Source organism: Copidosoma floridanum, unplaced genomic scaffold, assembly GCF_036245765.1.
Source record: "Copidosoma floridanum isolate Cflo_tuat_1 unplaced genomic scaffold, Cflo_Japanese_pri ptg000016l, whole genome shotgun sequence".
Taxonomy (NCBI): domain Eukaryota; kingdom Metazoa; phylum Arthropoda; class Insecta; order Hymenoptera; family Encyrtidae; genus Copidosoma; species Copidosoma floridanum.
The window spans coordinates 9,874,885-9,892,571 of NW_028321893.1; the positions used below are offsets into that span (position 1 = coordinate 9,874,885).

Consider the following 17,687-nt stretch of genomic DNA (forward strand, 5'->3'; position numbering starts at 1 on the left):
GAATCCGAGTGCATTACTAGTGATACTTTTTTCAATGTATGAGATTTAATGAATTTTGTTGTTAGCTGAGGGCATAAAAATGGGAAAAAAGGGCCAAAACCATCTATATCGACACTTTAAATTTTAGATAAATTGATTCAATTTGACATTATTGATGGTGACAACTTGAAAAAAAAGGAAATCAAGTATGGTCAGATATCTGTGATTCTTTGAACAAACTGATTTCACCCGAAAATTTATATTTTTCTGTACGACAAGATCGCAATAACTTGAAAACAGAATATTTGAATCATAGAGGCTTAACAGGAATTTTTAATGAAATCAGCACTGAAATAGTTATAAGAGATGGCAATCTTGATTGCGAAAGTTTCAGTGATTCAGAACCACCACAAAAAAAACGAAAAATTAACAAGAAAATTCAATTTGAGATTAGTATTTCACAAGAATCTTGAAAAAATATAGCACCTGTCACTATTGTCAACAAAGATGGAAAAGAAACCGAACGATTGCAGTTGGGCTGGACCAATGAGCTTGTTTATGCAGTTTACAGCCAGCACAAAATTAAATGCCCTTACTCATTTAAACGTCATTTGGTGAATGAAATTGATTATTATTTAAAAGCTGAAGGAGAATGCAAAGAATGTGGTGCCCCTATAAAAATTGTGTGTCATGATAAACCATCTAGTCAAGAGGATGTTATTTTAACTGTAAACACTATTGACACAAAAGAAATAAGACACAGTAAGAAAATACGACTGACTGGTGCAAAGAGGGCACAGGTAAAAAATGAACTTTTGTATTTAAAACCAAAGCAATGGAGGAAAAAAGAAGCAGCTAACAATATGGAGACCCTGAGCCTCCTGATATGAGTAATTTACCTTCTCTTCGAAAGGCAAGACAAGAAGCAAGAAATGAAGAATTAGGTGTGCTAAAGGGGTCTACTGTTTTTGAGTCGTTATCCATCAAGGCAAAAACTGAATACAGTAAGTTCATACAAGATATTAGCTACGATAAATTCCATGTTTTTTATTTTTCTCCTGAACAAACTGCATTGCACAATGATATTGTGAATTACTTAAATAACCCAATGACTCTAGATGCTACAGGCTCAGTTACACTAAAAATGCAAAGAGGTAAAGGTATTGTTTCTCCAGATATTTATCTATCAGTAATGAGCACATATATTGATACCAATATAGTTCCTGTGGCTCAAATGTTATCTGAAATAAATGACACTAATACCTTTTTGTATTGGTTAAATACATGGGTAAAAAATGGAGCTGCTTTTCCCAAATACGTTAATATAGACATGGGTGGCGCCATTCAAAATTCAGTTTCCTTATGCTTTAATAATATGACATTTATTACATACAACGACAGCTGTTTAAAAATACTGATGGGCGAAGACAAAAATATTAAACTTAATACCCAGATAAGGACAGATATTGCTCACTTGATGAAAGCTGTATCAAAGTGGCCTTGTTTTAGTGTAAATGCAGATAATAAAGTTAAGCTACTATTCAAGAAAGTTGTAGGATTTATGTCAACAGTATCTAATTTTAAAAGTTTTGACAAGTGTCTTGAAAATGTACTGGTGCTAGCTCTAAGCGAAAATTACTCTGCAGTTACAAAGAAGGCTTATGAATTCATTATTTTGTGTATTAAAACTTTTAAGCTTGATGATGACATTTTGAGCCCTATCGATGGCAATGATGAAAAAAAAAATGAAATTGTAGAAATTTGTGCAGAAAACGAAAGTATTATGAGTACCTATATTGAAATGTCAAAATCCAAAGTTGTGGACGTCATAAAAAACTCAAGCAATACTGTTTTTTCTCAAAACAACGATTACTATTTACCAGATTTTGCTCAAAGAGTTATGAAATTGTGTCATGAATTTCCAAGCTGGAGCCAAGTCATGAACATTCATTTTGAAGACCCTCAAGTTGTTGCGACATCAGCACGAGCTGAAACGTATTTTGGTCAAATAAAAGATGAGTTAAAACAAGATGGTAAATGTGGAAGAGCAGACAAATTTTTAAATAGACACACGGATTCTATAGATGCAGACATGAAAATTGCTAGGGCTAAATTTATAAATATAGTGCCAAACAAAAATAAAATGCCCAAATCAAAAAAATCAAATCAAAATTCACATTTGCATGAAATAGAAAGATGGAGAAAGAAGTTTATAAAGATTCAGGCTGACGATTCTATTAAACTTAGTGCTAATGGTAGTTTAAGTATTAATACTAGTAAAGAGCAAGATGCAGCTGGACTCACCATAAAACAGCTTGATGCATCAATTTCTTTAGATCACTCGTATACTTGGTCATCAAACTCGTTGTATCATCCACTTGATCAGGTACAAAATTCTGAAAAAAGTTTAGATATTAGTCAGAATTTAATGTCTTTCACTTTTCAAGAGAATTTTAAATCAGAAATCGATATTATTTGCTCTTCTGCCACAAAAGAAATCAATTAAGCTGATATTAATACGTCTGTTGAAACAAATAGACAAGAAAGTATACAAGAGAATAGTATGAATAATACATTTAATGTGGTAGTTAAGAAAAAAAGAGGAGTACATGTAAGTTCTGAGCCTAATATAGAAATCCTTTTACAAAGATCATCTGGCACTAAAAGTGGGAAAAAGCAATGGACAAACAATATCCAAAATGGAAATCTAAAAAAACCTATTGTTAGAAAAGGTCAATCCATATTATTAAAAAATACATGCAGCTACGATGCTATCGAAATTTTGTCAAATTGTTGTTCTGTACAAAGTTTCTTAGATTTCATGCACAAGTGTGTATGTTACAAGAAGAAAAAACAAAACAAATGTCATTCCAGTAGCTTAATCAATCATTACATGAATGGTGTCACTAAATCAGATTACACAAACCGTTTTAACCTACTATTAGCAAAATTTAAACCTCAAAATGGAACAGTCGATTGTTATTGGAGTCTGGGCAAAATGTTCTCGTATCTTATGCAAGATTATGGTAGTACGATAGAAAACACGAAGTGCATCGTTTGTGATGTAGAAGAAAGTAAAAAGGTTCTAATTATACCATTACCACATGATGCAATTGTTTGGACGGATAAATACAGCAGTCTTGAGCAATATTTGAATAAATATTTTACAAAAGACCCCTTCTATTGTCAAAACTGTTGTGTTCAAAGCATGGATGTAGTTTATAAGCCTGGACCATACCTCTTCATTGATGCAGAAGCTGCTTATTTTGCTGAAAAAAAAAATGTTATAACTTGTTTATCAGACATTCCAAAAGTTATCAAAATAACGTGCTGGGTAAGCAACACTTACGAAACATTATTAGAGGAAACGCATACTTACGTATTAGGTGGTGTTATTGAGTATCAACCCGGGCACTACATTGCATACAATAACTCTTTAAATGGTACATGGAGGAAAAGAGATGGCTTACGAGACAAGTGTGTTATGTTAGGAGATACGAACTTACCTGCAATAAAAATAGTTATAATTCATGTACAGGCTAAGTGAATGTGTAGTAAAAAAAATAATGATAAATTGTGTACAAGTAAAAGTATGCAATTTTTTTGTATACTAATTCCTTTTATTTACGCATTAGTAAACTGTAACGGCGCTTCGTTCCAGAGTTCTGTCAGTCATTTAACCAACAACAACAAACGTTCCACCAATGCATAATGCATTCCACTACCGGAGACTGAAGTCGATCAAATACCATGTCAACAACCCAGCAGAACCCTTTTGTGCCACGTGTTTTTTTATCGTTACATGATAGTAAAAAAATTTATGAATTAACTTTTTCAACATATTTTTTTTACAATTACAATTTTATTTTCATATGTATGAACGTCGCGATCATGAGAGCCACTGGTGGCTGGTGCCAGCTTGGCAGACGACGCGTTCCGCGCATGCATGAAGTAACCAAGTGTAGCCAACTCACAGCAACAAAAACTCCTATCTACCATTGGTTCACCCAAGCTATTTGTTATTTCATACTTTATTGATATTAATTACTTTGAATCTGCAATTAAATCATAGAGCAATTTGAAGCGCCCTAAGAGCAGTTTTTTCTAGTAAAAATTTCTTTTAAATGTTGATTATTAGCTTTATAGTGACTCGCGAAATATTGCCTGTTACCGGGCACTGTAATTTGCATTAATTAAATAAATAAAAAGGAGCAGTTTTTACTAATTGCATGTCTGAAAAGAGCAGTTTTTAATACGTCGATTCCATTAATTTGTTTATTGAATATTTAATTTTTCTCGGGCTAGGGTGGCGTTGGTGTTCAAAATTAAGGATAGAAAAATGAAAATATTCAATGCCCCAGAACATTAGAAAACGAACGATACTTAGGTAAAAATATTTAAAACTGATTCTTCCTAAACTAATACCACTATATTTGCGACTTATAATAAATATGCTTATTTCTCAAACTGCCTCGAGTTCTTCTAACGTTGTGCATTGCCGGTAATTGTTTTAAAAAAAATTAGTTTACATGGTAAGGAGATATTTTTTTCATTAAGTTTTTTAATTATTATTTCATAGAAATGATCATGCACAAAATGATTGACAATTAAAGTTTTCCTCGATACAAACGTTTTTTCATTTTTTTTGTTTTTCTTAAAAATGTAATGCCTTTTATTTTTATCATTTTCTGACATTTGTTGTATTAAAAATATTTATTATAATGTGTTTTTTGTAAATTTCAAGTCATAAAACAATATTAACATTTGAAAGAAAAAATACTTTAAAAAAAATGTTCATACCATTTATCATTCTTTTTAAAATAAACCAAATACTACAATCTATAGATAATTGTATTAAAAAGTCGAATTTTACTGCATATTTTCTTGTACTGTATAAGTACTTATTTAAGTATATAACTATTAACGTTTTTACTATTATAAATATTTTTAAATATTTTTCATTTAAAGACACTTAATCTATTAATTGATTTATTTTATAAATGTTGTGATGAATATGGTATCATCGTAAGTCACGATTGACAAAAAGAATTTGCAGCATTTAATACCAAAGTGATTGGATATTTACTAAGATACTTCATTACTCAAACAATTTCAAACTGCAACCTTTGAGACAAGCTAAGACTATATAATCAGTTATTAAAATACTAAAATAAACAATTCTCTTTACCAAAAAAAATACCATGAGGTTGTGTGTTCGATCCATACCCAGAAAAGATTTTCTTCATTCATGCAAATAGTTTGAAATTTCTTTAAACTTATGATTTTTGACTTTTCAAAATTTAATTGTAAAATGATTTGTCATCATAAGAGAACATGATGGACTAAAAGCACTTGAAACAGTATATACATCCATGTATGAGTCTACAAATTAAATGATACATACGCATCACAAATATTGCTTGTTGTACCAGTGAAGAAGTCATATAAAACTTCTGCTAAAAAAAATTTCATTTCGTATATTTTATTGAAAGATTTTTACTTATCACAAATTTTTTTCAAATTATTCAAATAGTATAAAAAAATTTTTAAAATTGGAATAAACGTTATTTAATTTCAAATGACTATAAATTCAGAATATGCATTCTCATTACCTCTTGTTTTACACAAAAAGCAAGTTTCTTTAGTCTTAGTATTTTCCATGACTATTGACAAATTGTAGGTTGAAAACAAAAAGCCGAATTTAATTAAAAGAACCTTCATATTGTAAAAAAAGGGTTTTGTCTTTAAGTGGTAAACAAGGATACTGGCAAAGTCCACTGTATAAACATTTTGTCAATATGAAACAGCTCAAAAATTAAGAATGAGAAAGTATTTAAACTTACGGTGTGAGTGAATATACGGCTTCTCGATATGTCAACTGGTAGAGCAACTGTCTAGTATACAGGAAGTTGAGTGTTCAATCCGCACCCAGGAAGGATATTATTCTGATTCTTACTTATTTCTTAAGAAATTTTCTTGAAATAGAAAATATATAAATTGTGATTATGAATCTTTAGTATATTTGTTATCGAAAAGGGCATGAAATTGCAAAAATAAAAGAACTTTACACAATTTTAAGGGGGATCGAGAAAGAGTGAAGAGAGTAGGAGGGATGTGCAGAATGACCCTTCAAAACTACTTCATACTATATGGATAAATATATATGTATATATATATAGTATACAAGGTCATAAAGTCCCCACTATAGCACCTCCTTGCTCCTTTCCCCCCCCCCTCAATAAAGCTTCATAAAAATTTTTAATATTTCATAAACGTTTTTGATCATTCTAAAAAATTGTTTACCTTTTCCACTTCTCCTCCCGCATAACCCAGTTAAATTCATAAAAATACAATTGTGTGACTATCTAAATTGCTTGAAATCTAAAAAAAGATAATAAAACGTATCTTGAAATAGTAAATTATATTATGTTATATTAAAGTGTATGTTGTATAACATATAAACTCGTATCAGTCGAAACAAGTACATGTTTTACTTGAACAACTGAAGAATTTTTTCAGCCAAGTAATATGTAAAAAAATGAAAAAAATCTTCTATTTGGATAATGAAGTTTAGAGAAAAAATATCATGATGATACAACTGTTTTTGGTCCTTGTGAATTAAATTATTGTGATACTATAGATTATAAATATTCTTGATATCCAGACATCAAAAAGTTAATAAAATTTTAACAAAATGTTAGTTACAAATTACGTTAAAATTTCTACAGAAATTATAAAGTAAAATCTAATATCTACAAATTATAAACATTTATGTTGAATCACGAGCGTATAATAAATTACCAAGCTACAAAATGTATTTTCTATGCCCAAAAAAAATAAATATAATCTATATAAAATAAGCAAATAACAACTGAATGCGGCACAATAAAGGTATTAAACAGTATAGCGATCGTAAAATTTGATATTCATATTTACTAAAATGATTTACCGAAAAATATTCCAAATGATACAAATATATACTTTCAAAAGCATTAAAGTATACGAAAGTAAATGTCTGTGTGTATGTATGTTCCCTACAGATTACAAAACTACTTGGCCGATCAGAATGAAACTTCATCACTTGTAACTTTGTTACAAAATCTGTTCTATTTATTTTTTCATTAGTTGAAAAAAAGCTTAATTTTACATGGAAACTTTTATGTTACTTTAGAAGACTTATACACAGAGAAATTCAGTCACAAATACAGGCGGTGCAGTGCTATGGGCGAAAAAAGCATGCGTTATGGAAGCACAAAACAACGTGCGCAGATAGCAAAAAAACGGTGAGAATGCGAACGTGATTTCGAGCTGCAGATGCACGCTCTTTTCCCGTGCAAGCCACTGAAACTTCAACTGAGCGGCTCCAGTATGGTTCAACACTTATTTTGTTCGAGGCGTATGCAATAGCACACACTAGGCTCGGACAGGGTGATTGGTAAGACACAATAAAACACAATAAAATTAAACAACATTAAATAACAACGTTTAATATCACTCATGGTAGCCGCAGCGACATCGTCACTCGCAGCCGCGGCCGCTGCATCGGCCCTTTTAACAGCCTCTGCCATCGCGCACTGCCACCGGATCACTCCCCAATCATCCCGATCCAGTTCGAAGGACCAAAAATGTTCGAGGCGTATGCGTTAGCACACACAAGGCTCAGATAGAGTGATTGGGAAGACACAATAAAACACAATAAAATTAAACAACATTAAATAACAACGTTTAAGATCACTCAAAGGCCAAGAAATCACAGTTAATATTCACAAAAATAGTAAAGATCAAAATTATACAGGAGAAAATGAATACTATCTATAGTCTTAACGCAATGAACTATTGAAATATACAGGGCGTTCTGATTTTGAGCCCGGAAAACTATACCACGAGATAAAGCTCATCAAAAGCTCTCGAAAAGCTTTTTACAAAATTTGGATTCGATGGATAATTAACGAGATATTGTTGATTTAATAATCGATCAATTCCTCCAATCACAGAGCACTTAGCCTCAGGAGGCGGGGCCTAAGCATTGTGGAGGGGCGACTACGCACAGCTAAACTCTTTTACGGAGAAGGTGGTAATAGGTATGCCAGGAGACAAGGTTACCGACTGCAGAGATTTGATCAGTTACCGTACCAGCGCAAAATTCAAATAGCAAGGCCGAAGTATTTTAACCGGAGATCTGATTTTTGAGAAATGATTACGCACGTCCACTACGCTTATTCAGTGCATATTTTTTTCTCAGTAAATTTCACAGAGGAACAATTCAATTCAAATTTTTTTGAACATGCATCGCCTGATAAAAAAACCAGAATGTGAGAGGGTCTCATGCGTTGAGCTCGAATACTCAGTAAAACTCTTAATCTTTTAACGTTGAACTACTTGGAGATAAAATTTTAATTTTTTGTATACTGTAGAAGAAGCTCATTTCACGCATTAACTTGGTCAAATTTTTTTATTTCATCAAACTTTTTAGTCTGATTTGCGAAAATAAAAAAAATAAAAAAATAATAAATGAAATTACGATTAAGCAAGACATGTGCGTTCATGGGGCACACCTCTCTAACGTGTAAGATGTTACTAAAAAAGGATCAGTATTTAATCCATACGAAGCTTTATCGTCTGAGAAATAACAGCTACATCTAGAAACTAGAGAAAATCTCACGCTTTCAGCGCGATGGCTCAGCGCGAATCAGAATGCTTATTTTTTCATCTACGTGTCGATAGGTCTTGAACCTTTTGGTCCCTGGAGTACAACATGACTATTAGAAAAAAGGCAAGAAAATTCCGCACATCGAGCTAGTTCATTTATCAAAAATCTTCTAAATCTAGAGCTTACATTATCTAATTTCAAAACATAACTATTCTTATGCCCTCCAACATCATAAGCACTAAAAGTTCAAGTAGGCGGAAAGGTCCAACATGGTGAGAGTAATTGACTAGCAGAAGCCACATTTTTTATTTTTGTTTCCTTTTTTTTTTTTTGTCTATGGAAAAAAATTTACAAAACTTTGAAACTACTTTAAGATAAAAAAAGTGTAAAAAAAGAAGAAGCCCATTTCACACTTTCAGTTGGTCAAATTTTATGGATTTTGTCAAACTTTATCGTCTAAAAAAGGATTAGTATTTATTCCATACAAAGCTCTATCGATAAAATATCTCTTTCTGCCAGTAAGTATTGGCGACTAAAAATCCAACTGTTTATTAGTAGATTCATCAATAAAATAATCTTACAAGCAAGTAAGCATTGGCATTAAAAAATTAAATAGGTATTCAGTAGATTTATCAATAATATATGCCTTTAGGCAGATAAGCATCGACGATAAGAAAAAACCCAACAGATTTTGAATGATTTTTTAAATAAAATAATCTCTTTGACGAGTAACCATCGGCGATTAGAATCCTAACAGTTCTTGAGTACATTTATCAATAAAATAATGTCTTAGGCAAGTAAGCATCGGTAAATAGAAACTCAACAATTTACTAGTGAATTTATTATTTAAATAACTTTTTAAGCAAATAAGCATTGGTGAATAGAATACCAACTATTTTTTACTGGATTTATTAAAAAAATAATCTCTTGGGCGAGTAAGCACGTTTGATTATTGGAGCCCAACAGGTTTTCAGTAGATTTGTCAGTAATATCTGCCTTCAGGCGAGTAAGCATCAGTGATGGAAACCCAACAGATTTTGGGTGATTTTATTGATAAAATAATCTCTTTGACGAGTAACCATCGGCGATTAGAATCCTAAGAGATTTTTCGTGGATTTATCAATAAAATAATGCCTTAGGCAAGTAAGCATCGGTAAATAGAAACTCAACAATTTATTAGTGGATTTATTATTACAATAATTTTTTAGCGAGTAAGCATCGGTGATACGAAACCCAACAGATTTTGAGTGATTATATTAATAAAATAATCTCTTTGGCGAGTGAGCATCGGCGATTAAAATCCTAGTAGTTTTTAGTGGATTTATCAATAAAATAATCTTTTAAGCAATTGAGCATCAGGGATAAGAAACTTAATGGGTTTCCAGTGGATTTATTAACAATATCTGCCTTTGGGCGAGTAAGCGGTAGTGATACGGAGCCCAACATATTTTTTATGAATTTATTAGTAAAATAAGCTTTTACGCTAGTGAGCATCGGTGAAAAGAAATCATACAGTTGTTTAGTATATTTATTCATAAATCTTCAAAGAGATTAATTATGTAAATAAATTTCCTAAAAACCAGTTAGGTTTCTAATCCCTAAAGCCTACTCACCTCAAAGATTATTTTTTAATTTAATTCCCAAATAAACAGTTGACGTTCTAATTGCTGATGCCTACTCGCCTGAAAGATTAAAAAAAAAAAAATATTACCAAATAAACAGTTGGGTTTCTAATCGCCGATGCTTACTCGTTCGAAAGATTATTTTATTTATAAATCCAATGAAAATCACTTGGGTTTCTAATCGCCGATGCTTACTCGGTTAAATAATTAATTTAATAATAAAACCTGCAGTGAAAAACAGTCAATGTTCTAATCGGCGATGCTAACTCTTTTAAAAGATTATTTTATTAATAAATCCAGTAAAAAAAAGTTGGGTTTTTAATCGCCCATACTTACTCGGTTAAAAGATTATTTTATTAAAAAGTCCAGTGAAAAATGGTTGGGTTTCTAATCACCAATTCCTACTCGCCTCAAGAATTATATTTTAATTTAATTCCCAAATAAACAGTTGACGTTCTAATCGCCAATGCCTACTCGCCTGAAAGATTAAAAAAAAGTAAATTCCCAAATAAACAGTTGGGTTTCTAATCGCCGATGCTTACTCGTTTAAAAGATTATTTTATTAATAAATCCAGTGAAAAAAAGTTGGGTTTTTAATCGCCAATACTTACTCGGTTAAAAGATTATTTTATTAATAAATCCAGTGAAAAATGGTTGGGTTTCCAATCACCGATGCCTACTAGCCTCAAAAATTATTTTTTTATTTAATTCTCAAATAAACAGTTGGGCTTCTAATCGCGGATGCTTACTCACCTTAAAGATTATTTTAATATCTCATTTCCAAAAAAACAGTTGGGGTTGAATCACCGCTGCTTACTCACCAAGGCAGACATTGTTATTAAATATACTGATAAACTATTGGGTTTCTCATCGCCGATGCTTGATTGCTTAAAAGGTTATTTAATTAAATTAATTTTTTTTTGTGATTTAAGATTTGAATCCTAATTTATTGAATCTAAATAATTAAATCCAAATGAAATTTTTCAAATAGTCATGTTGTACTCCAGGGACCAAAAGGTTCAAGACCTATCGACACGTAGATAAAAAAATAAGCATTCTGATTCGCGCTGAGCCATCGCGCTGAAAGCGTGAGATTTTCTCTAGTTTCTAGATGTAGCTGTTATTTCTCAGACGATAAAGCTTCGTATGGATTAAATACTGATCCTTTTTTAGTAACATCTTACACGTTAGAGAGGTGTGCCCCATGAACGCACATGTCTTGCTTAATCGTAATTTCATTTATTATTTTTTTATTTTTTTTATTTTCGCAAATCAGACTAAAAAGTTTGATGAAATAAAAAAATTTGACCAAGTTAATGCGTGAAATGAGCTTCTTCTACAGTATACAAAAAATTAAAATTTTATCTCCAAGTAGTTCAACGTTAAAAGATTAAGAGTTTTACTGAGTATTCGAGCTCAACGCATGAGACCCTCTCACATTCTGGTTTTTTTATCAGGCGATGCATGTTCAAAAAAATTTGAATTGAATTGTTCCTCTGTGAAATTTACTGAGAAAAAAATATGCACTGAATAAGCGTAGTGGACGTGCGTAATCATTTCTCAAAAATCAGATCTCCGGTTAAAATACTTCGGCCTTGCTATTTGAATTTTGCGCTGGTACGGTAACTGATCAAATCTCTGCAGTCGGTAACCTTGTCTCCTGGCATACCTATTACCACCTTCTCCGTAAAAGAGTTTAGCTGTGCGTAGTCGCCCCTCCACAATGCTTAGGCCCCGCCTCCTGAGGCTAAGTGCTCTGTGATTGGAGGAATTGATCGATTATTAAATCAACAATATCTCGTTAATTATCCATCGAATCCAAATTTTGTAAAAAGCTTTTCGAGAGCTTTTGATGAGCTTTATCTCGTGGTATAGTTTTCCGGGCTCAAAATCAGAACGCCCTGTATAAAGGCAAAGAATGTAGAAAGAAAAGAGTCAAGTTAAATAACACAATATGTAAACACGCACTGGCCTTGAGCTCGCAAGAGAGTTTGAAAGTTACACGAAATAAATGTGAAAATGAAAGCACTGATATAGTATAACTGATTGAAATATTGATTAACTGAAAACCACTGTCTGTAGAAATGCACAATTACTGTCTGTGGAAATGCACAAGAGTTTCACTGAGTCTAGCTGTTGATAATCACTGGTAGTTCGATGAGATTAACTATTTGAGCTGGTCTGCAAATGATGCAGTGATCAACTTAAACAAAGCACTAAGTGCACTGCACTGCACAACTGAGTTTTGTCCACTGTATTGCGAGAGTTAATCAGAAGATTTACGCTAGCATTTAAGGTGATGTATGCACCTTTGAATGCTAGAGTTTGGCAACGTAAATTAAGAAAGTCTATCTTCGACGAGAGCTGAAAATAATCTGGCGCTTACAGTATACAAGGCTTGCCGCGTGAATACGCACACACACACCTGCAGCGCGCCAAGTCGACCAAGCGCACACGCACAGAGCGTTGGGCCGACAGAGACTACAAGTGTACACAATGTACACAAAAGCCGGGCCTACTGTCGGTCGCTCTCATTTCCAACACATTTATTAATGCTTTTTTAATCATAAATGCTAATTTATCCATTTAACTTATACGCACACATGCATATAAGTTACATAGTTAGGCACTAACAAAAAAGTGTCGAGCTATACCGGAGCCACTCAGTCGAAATTCCAGTGGCTTGCACGGAAGTACAAAAGATTAATAAATCTGATAGTAAAATTAATACAAATTTAACGATTGAATTTTTTAATAGTATTTGTGAATGTCTTCCATTCCATAAACTTAATTTAAAAGTTAGAGCAATAGTTATGTCGATAAGAAATTTAAGTATATACAACGGTTTGTGCAATGGTTCATAGTTGAAAATTGCAAAGTTATTTAAATATAATATTAAAGCAAAAATAATGACTGGAGAAAAGTTGGGAAATAGATTTTTTTTACCAAAAATAACTTTAAATACGTGTAATACTGTATCGTTACCTTTTACACTATACGGAAGTAATTTTCTTTAGTTTTAGCACTTGCCATGATAATTATTAAATCGCAAGGGCAAAGTTTTGACAGTGTTAATTTATATTGAAAAAACCTTTTTTTGCCCACAGGTGATTGTATGTAGCGTTATCACAATGCAAAACAAAAAATGGTATATTTATACAATTTAAGGTGATCAAAATTATTAAATAGACAATAATGTGTGGAAAGACGTTTTTAAGTATAACACAAATTAAAAAATATATATTATTCATTGATGTTTAATAGACAAATAGAAAAACGTTTTTATTGGCAAAAAAAAATATAAGTTTTTATTGTTTTATTAGAATTTTGGTACACAGAAGTTAAATGTATTAGTGGTTTGCAGGGCTACTGGCCATGACTATCACGTTTATAATTATTTTATCAAAATGTGAAAATTATCACATTACGAGATGTTATAAGGTGTATCACATGTTATGTAAGACATTATTTTATAAATTTCTACTTTTTATACAAAGTAATAATAATACTAAAAAAAAAAAATAATAAAAGAGACAACGCACTAATAAGTTTATAGTTCGAAATAGCATAAAAACTAATTCCCAAAAAAAATTAACATGATTGGTAAACTCTGTATATTTGTTTATAAAAAGAAAGTTTTTTAACATTATCCACAACTATTAAGTTGATCTTTCTGCTTTACGGGCAATGTGGAACTAATAGATATTGTATAGTTACAATAATTTATAAAAATTTTAAACACTATAAACTTTATAACTTAAAACAGTTTAAAATTAATTGACTAACTAATATAGGGGACTATTCTTGCAGGGGGAGGGGCCGTTGATCTACGAATAACATTAAAACAAAACGGTTAAGGCCATACTTCAAACAAGTTCGGTTTTTTCCTTGCCCCACAGGTTTTTGGGCCTGGGTGAATGCGAAACAGTGTTAGGGCTATAGGTAGGGATTAGCGGACCTGATGCTAGGAGTTGGGCAGGGATCGCCGGTCTTACCGGCGAGGAGTGGTCCCTGGAACATGGGGCTCCTCCGGGGATGCTAATTAGTCTGGATCTGATGCTTCGACAGAGAGCGCCGGCTTAACCGGCGAGGAGTGGACGTCCTGGAAAAATAGAGTCTTCTCCGGGGAAAGGCTACATAGAGGCGAGTGGATCCGATGCATTGTTTGGTTCAGAGAGTGTCAGCTTAACTAGCAAGGTGTTCCACCAGAAATCCTCACACTGTGCCCATTAATTCAGGTAGGATATGAGGAAATAGGTTTGTGAGTGGGTAGCCCCTGCGACTAGGCCAGTAGGCTGTCGTGGTAACCTAGTAGAAAAATAACAGTAATATACTGATAAAGTAAAATGAATAATTTGCAATTACGGAATGCAGTATGAAAACTAGTTCATGTACTAACAATTAACATTTGTAAAAGCCACTTGTTAAGTTTATAATCTAACAGTAAATGAAGATAAAAAGCGTTACGAGACAGCGTTACGGTCTCTTTGTAAAAAAAGAAGCGTTATATTCTACTATAGCATCATTCATAAATCCATGTTGCGGTGCACCGAATAAAAATTTAACTCTACCTCTATACTCTTATAATATATGAAATAAAAATATCTTACCAACAACCCATTACATTCCGAGTTGATAACCAAAAAATCAAACTTGGTTATTGCTTTCATATTATATTTGAAACAGATATATTTTCTTCGTCACCTTTCAAGTTGATAATACAACTCCTTGCAAAGTTATGTAATGTTCTTAAGGGTTACAGGCTCTTAGGATTTATTTTTCGGAGACTGAATTTACTAATTCACAAAACTGTAGCACTAGCTTATCGGACAAAAAAATCGGGGAAAATTCTTCGCTTATATTTGTGAGAGCTTGTTCTTAACTGAAAGAGCATTCAAGTGTTGAATAAAATTTTTTCTTAGTTCTCTGAAATGCATGATAATATTCTTTATGTTAATTACTTTAATATCTTATGCTGTAGAAGAGATAAAAATCATGCATTTTGCTTCTAGGTGTTGCGTCATTCAAACTGCAAGTTTTAGAGTGAAACATGATTCCATAACGTTAATTTTGCCCTTTTTTGCATTTATAATGAAGCAAACACTTTCTTCTGATCTAAATTCTCTTGTATCTTTAACAGAAAACATACCTTGATTATTTAAAAAAGTTTTCATATCGGTATATCTTAAGATGACGTTGTAATTGACTAAGACATTACATTGACTACGTATGCTCACTAAAGAGTTTTAAAAAATAGGTTTACAATTAAATACTGATCAAAAATTATTAACTTTTGACAATGTTGATGCGATTATATCTTCCAGAGTACCTTATAACAATGAAAAGTAAAAAAATCAAGTTTCAAAACACACATTACATTTTGAATAGACAAAAAAAATAGTTGTCATAAATACAAAAAAAAAAATTAAGTCTCAGATGATATTACGTACAAAATTAAGATTTTAAGAAAAAATCTTAAGTAAATATCCTAATGGTTGTATTGTATCATTTTTTATTCACAAAACATATGTGCTATATAAATCTTGAGTGCTGTGTATCAGTGCAAAGTATAAAATACATTTTTAATTATATTTATAAAGGAAGTGATCAAGTGTTTCAAACGTTAGGATATTAATAATAAATTAACCAAATACATCGACGGTGAATATTTAAGTTATATAAAAGCCATATAGAGACAAGTATTTCCAGTCTATAGTAGAAGTCATGGAATAACTAATCTAATAGTTTATTTCAAGAACAGCAAAAAATTGTTTCTGTAGTAACTTAATTAAGAGAATCTATGAATGAGTAGGACACTACTTTACTAGCTCTGTTTTAAATACCTGAAATTGGCGGTTAAACAAAAAGTAAAACATGTTAATATTCCTGAACATTACATGTAAAAAATTGTAATATAAATTTTAAAGAAACTGCTATAAACATAAGTATAATGAAGCACGATTCTTAAATGAATAAAATTTTTGAGAGAGCAGTTACTGTCACCGATGTTATGACCAGACTTGTTTGAAGTATGGCCTTAACCGTTTTGTATTAATGTTATTCGTAGATCAACGGCCCCTCCCCCCGCAAGAATAGTCCCCTATATTAGTTAGTCAATTAATTTTAAACTGTTTTAAGTTATAAAGTTTATAGTGTTTAAAATTTTTATAAATTATTGTAACTATACAATATCTATTAGTTCCACATTGCCCGTAAAGCAGAAAGATCAACTTAATAGTTGTGGATAATGTTGAAAAACTTTCTTTTTATAAACAAATAAATAGAGTTTACCAATCATGTTAATTTTTTTTGGGAATTAGTTTTTACGCTATTTCTAACTATAAAGTTATTCGTTCGTTGTCTCTTTTATTATTTTTTTTTTTAGTATTATTATTACTTTGTATAAAAAATAGAAATTTATAAAATAATGTCTTACATAACATGTGATACACCTTATAACATCTCGTAATGTGATAATTTTCACATTTTGATAAAATAATAATTAACATGATAGTCATGGCCAGTAGCCCTGCAATCCACCAATACATTTAACTTCTGTGTACCAAAATTCTAATAAAACAATAAAAACTTATATTTTTTTTGCCAATAAAAACGTTTTTCTATTTGTCTATTAAACATCAATGAATTATAAATATTTTTTAATTTGCGTTATACCTAAAAACATCTTTCCACACATTATTGTCTATTTAATAATTTTGATCACCTTAAATTTGTATAAATATACCATTTTTTGTTTTGCATTGTGATAAAGCTATATACAATTATCTGTGGGCAAAAAAAGGTTTTTTCAAATATAAATTAACAATGTCAAAACTATGCCCTAGCGATTTATTAATTATCATGGCAAGTGCTAAAACTAAAGGAAATTACTTCCGTATAGTGTATAAGGTAACGATACAGTATTACATGTATTTAAAATTATTTTTGGTAAAAAAAGTCTATATCCCAACTTTTCTCCAGTCATTATTTTTGCTTTAATATTATATTTAAATAACTTTGTAATTTTCAACTATGAACCATTGCACAAACCGTTGTATATACTTCAGTTTCTTATCGACATAACTATTGCTCTAACTTTTAAATTAAGTTATGGGATGGAAGACATTCACGAATACTATTTAAAAATTTAATCGCTAAATTTTTATTAATTTTACTATCAGATTAATTAATCTTTTCAATTTTGTAAGTTGCATGATCCATGCTGTAGTGAGTTTGTTTATTTCCGTTCAGTTGATTCACAATTTTATTATTAAGAAAATAAGTGTTTCCAATATCAGAAATCAGTATGACTTTATTAATCAATTACTCATTACTCACATAATATATTTTTAAGATATCTTATAAGTCTCCCAATGTCTGGAAATTTTAAACTTCTAAATTTTCTTTTTTTCAATCTTTAATGAGGATTTAAAAAG

General features: G+C 31.3%; 1 protein-coding gene across 3 annotated transcripts in view; it reads right to left on the reverse strand.

Moving 5' to 3' along the window:
• The window catches only part of trc (Serine/threonine-protein kinase tricornered), a 952,993-nt gene that overhangs the window by 754,641 nt on the left and 180,665 nt on the right, over nucleotides 1-17,687 (reverse strand). Inside the window, exon 3 of one of the 3 annotated variants that reach the window (XM_089592302.1) lies at nucleotides 5,823-5,954. The exons of the other annotated variants lie outside the window; for them this stretch is intronic. The gene's annotated coding sequence lies outside the window, so the exon portion shown is untranslated. The remainder of the gene's footprint in view (nucleotides 1-5,822; nucleotides 5,955-17,687) is intronic. 3 annotated transcript variants of the gene reach the window in all.